This window comes from Camelus bactrianus, chromosome 35, assembly GCF_048773025.1.
Source record: "Camelus bactrianus isolate YW-2024 breed Bactrian camel chromosome 35, ASM4877302v1, whole genome shotgun sequence".
Taxonomy (NCBI): Eukaryota; Metazoa; Chordata; class Mammalia; order Artiodactyla; family Camelidae; genus Camelus; species Camelus bactrianus.
The window spans coordinates 20,854,278-20,858,634 of record NC_133573.1 but is presented as its reverse complement, the minus strand read 5'-3'; the positions used below and the strand labels follow the sequence as shown (position 1 = coordinate 20,858,634).

At 50.1% G+C, this 4,357-nt stretch overlaps 1 pseudogene; it reads right to left on the bottom strand.

Moving 5' to 3' along the window:
• Positions 1–1,851: 1,851 nt before the first annotated feature.
• On the bottom strand, positions 1,852–3,351 carry LOC105079283 (interferon regulatory factor 7-like; annotated as a pseudogene).
• Positions 3,352–4,357: the final 1,006 nt, after the last annotated feature.

The window sequence follows — 4,357 nt, the reverse complement described above, 5'->3', positions numbered from 1 at the left end:
GAAGAAAGACCAGAATGGGAGTGCAGGAGCTTCCATTACTGCCCTTCTTAACTTGGCTGACCTGTCATCCCGAAGCCAAAGGGGAGGGTGTGCGCCACCAAACAGAGTCCATGAGAAAAGAGCCCAGTGCCCCAGAACATGCAAGATCAATACGAACATCATGCATGTTGAAAAGCAATAACTTTCCTTTGTTCAGTACATAATTCCTCAGCACTCACCATGTGTGCTAGGCACTGGGAATATGAAGGAAAAGAGGAAACAGTTCCTGATCTTAAGGGGTACACAGTGGCCGGTGTGTGTGTGTGTGTGTGTGTGTGTGTGTGTGTGTGTGGTACACAGCTAAGGGAGTGAAAGACTCAGAACAATTTCAGTGTGGCACGTCGTTGCACGTCTCAGAAGTTTGTTCCTTTATACTGCCAGGGAGTGACCTATAATTTGTTCTTCTTGTCCTCTGTTGATGACGTGTGGTGTGTTTCCAGTTTTGGTCTATTATGAAGACAGCTGTTATGAACATTCGTATCTTCACATGGATGCCCATTTTCATTTCTCTTGGGTTAATATCTAGAAGTGGCTTGTGGTATCATATGGTAAATGTATATATAACTTCACGAGAAACAGACAAAGTGGTTTCCAGAGTGGCTGTACCAGTTTGCATTCTTATCAGCTGTGTATGAAGTTCTTAACTGCTTCACATCCTTGTCCACATTTGATGTTGCCTATCTAAAAAAATTCTAGTCATTGTGAAGGATGCATAATGGTAGTCCACTGGCGTTTTCTTTTCATCTACTTCCCTTATGATTGATAATGTTGAGTGTTTTCTTTCCCATGTGCTTATTTGCCATCAGAACATCTTTGCTGAAGTCTCTTCAAATCTTTTGCCCATTTGAAAAATCAGGTTGTTTGACCTATTATTGTTTTATGAATTCTTTACAAATTCTGGATCCAAGTCCTTTAGCAGACGTATATTTTGCAGTCTGTGGCTTGCCTTTTCAATTTCTCACCAATGTATTTTCAGTAGCCAAAGTTTTAAATTTTGATGATATCTCCAATTTATTTATTTTTCTTCATGGTTTGTGCTTTGTGTGCTGAGATATTTTGTCTAGCCCCAAATCACAGAGATTTTTCTCCTGTTGTGTTCTAGAAGTTTTGTGGTTTTAGATTTTCCATTAGAGTCTAGAATACATTTTAAGTTAATTTTCTTATGTGGTATAAGAATTGAAGTTCTTCATTTTCTTTCTTTTCTTTTTTTTTTTAAACTAGACTTTTTTATTTGTGCATTATAGATACACACTGTTCCCACTGTGTTCTAATTTATCAAAAATAGATTATCTTTAGAGATGTCTCGATTGGCTCAGTACTTGAAAGGTGAACTTTGTGACCAAGGAAGGTTCTGGGCCAGAGGTGCAGGAGGTTTCCTTGACCCCCCTCACAGACAGCCTCCCCCAGGTGGCCATCTGCGTGCCTGGCCCTTGTCCAGGGAGCCCTTGTACTGTCCCTGTTACGCTCTGTAAAGAGTTGCTGAAGCCTATACTCAGCTCCACTGAGGCAGAGCAGTGTTGGCAGATTTCAAAGGCCAGGGACAGCCCCTCAGGTGCAGCACAGAGGCCCTGTTCCTGATGGAGGGGCCCCAGCTGCCACCTGGCAGGGAAAGCAGTGTCTGTGTCCTGAGGGACACTTGGGATCTTTGAGTAGAGTTTGTTGGCTCTAAAGTGGGGCCTGAGTTTCTTCACTGTGAGGAGAGCAGGGTGCTCCATCCATGGGACCCCAGGAAGTGGGGTGAGCTTCAGTCCACGGTGCCTCCACTGAGCCCCAGCCCCAAGCCCACCTCTGGTCAGGACACCACGCTGGCTCTTGGGTTTTTACTGGACCCCAAAGGGGCTGGGGTCCGCCCTAGGTGGGCTGTGCCACTCCATCAGGAAGTGCTCCAGGAAGTGCTCCAGGTCGTCACAGAGGCTGTGGGAGCTGGACAGGCAGGGGCCGAGGCTGCAGCTGTCCAGGGAGGACATGCCTTCACGCTGCACGCCCTCCAGGTATGCCCGTCACAGCCACGGCTCCAGCTTCCTGAGGACCAGGTTCTTCTCCTTGGGCCTCCCCTCTGACAGGTCCTGGCCAAAGCCCAGGTAGATGGTGTACTGTGGGGAGCCTCAGCGCTGGCAGACACAGAACTCCCCCAGCTCTTGAAAGAAGGCACCCAAGTCAAAGATGGGGGTGTTGCAGTCCCTGGGCAGCAGGCCAGCTGGGGTGGAGGGGCTGGCAGAGCCCAGGGGCCCACCCACTTCCCAGTAGACTTTGCACTTCCCCTGGCACAGGGCCCACAGCCAGGGCCCCTGGAGCTCCAGCTGCAGGCCAGGGGCCACGTGCTGCAGCAGCTTCTCTGTGTAGTGCAGCTGCTTCTGGTCGGGCAGCTCAGTGGGGCTGGGGAAGGCCACATGCTGGGGCTCTGCAGCCTCAGTGGCCAGGCTGGGGGAGCCACACAGGAGCACACAGCCCGGGCGCCCCACCACCTCCTGCAGCACTGTTCGGCCCTTGTACATGATGGTCAAGTCAGGGCCTCCAGGCCGGGCTCTGCATGCAGACAGAGCTGTGAGCAGCTGGGACCAGCCGGCTGCTCACCTGCCGTTGGGGTGCAGGCACCAGGGGAGGATGTGGTGACAAGCTCCACCTCTGGGAGCTGCCAGAGCTCTGGGGCCAGGGGTGGGCCTGCAGCAGGAGCCTCTAGGGGGATCGGATCTGCCCCCAATACAGCTTTCAACAGATGGTCCTCCAGGGAGCTCTGCTGTAAAGCCTGGAGCAAGAGATCCCCAGCATGTCCAGCTGGGTTTGCGGTGCAGGATTCAGGGCTTAGCCAGGCCAGTTCATGCCCTGGCCTCTCACCAGTTACCTGTTGCCAAGCATGGCCCAGGAAGCCCATCCCTTGTGGGTGGGGCATCTTCAAGGGTTTTGTCCTCCTCCTGGTTAATGCCTGGGCCTTCTCCTCACCCCACCTCAGGGCTGATCACGTACACCTTATGCGGGCTGGTAGGGTCTGCTCAGTTGTCTTGCAACATCACGAGTGCTTTGCAAGGCGCAGTGGAAGTTGGTTTTCCAGGAGGCTCGGAGCGCACGCTCGTTGGTTGGCTGGGCACCGCTGCTGCAGGGCGGCCAGCTGCCGCGGGCCACGGCCCAGGCCTTAAAGATGCGAGAGTCCGCCTCACCCAGGTCCTTTCGCACGAAGTGCTTCCAGGGGACGCAGAAGCGCGTTCAGGCCGCGTCCAGCCACCGCAGCCCCTCGCAGCGGCCACTGCTGACCTCGGCCAGAAGCCAGTCTCCGAGGAGCACACGTGGGGCCCCACTGTCCTGAGCCATGGCCATGCTCCCTCTGCAGGGGCTGGGCGGGGTGGGGTGAGGGTTGTGGTCACGGGCGCAGAGTCAGGAATTACCGCAGGTGAGAAGAAGGTTGCGAGTGTGGCCAAATGTCACCGGTGTTGAGGGCTACAGATGGGAATTGAGGGCTGATGGCCATGACGTTGTCCAGGTGTGAGTCCTGGCCAAGGCGGTGATAGGTGTGACTACAGATGCTGCGAGCGCGCGCACAAGGGGCGACAGGTGCAGAGCCGGCCTCTGGGCAGGCTTTGCGGGGCCGCTACGGAGCGGGTGCAGGAACAGGTGGAGCAGGAAATCTCGTCCCCTTCTTTTTCTTTTTTGCTTATGAAAATCCAGTTATTTTCCAGAACCATTTGCTGAAGAGACCTTTTTCTGATTTGATTTCAACCATTTGTTACAAAGATCATCTTTTCCTTGTTGATATCTTGGCACTTTTATTGAAAACCAATTGACCATTTATCTGTGAGCCTATTTCTTGATTGAGTTTCATGGACCAATATGTCTATTCTTACACAGACATCACACTGTCTCGATTATTTTCACTTTATAGTAAGTCTTGAATTCAAATAGTGATTGTTCTTCTTTTCCAAAGTTGTTTTGGCTATTCTAGTTTTTTTGCACTTCTGTATAAATTTCTGCAAAAACAAAAATCCTGCTGGAACTTGGATCGACATTGCATTAATAGATCAATTAAGGGAGAATTGACATCTTAATGATATTGTACTAGGAACAAAATATATCTCATTGTTTATTTAGATCTTCTTTAATTTATGTCAGGAAAGTCTTGGAGCTTTCAATATACAACACATATGTTGTTAAATTTATCCCTGATTCATGCTTTGTGATGCCATTGTAAATAATATATTTTTAAAATGTCAGTTTCCAATTGTTTGTTGCCACTGTGTAGAAATACAATTACTTTCATATGTTGACCTTGTATCCTGTGACCTTGTTAAATTTAGTTCTAAGTTGTAGTTACTTTTTGGTAGATTCT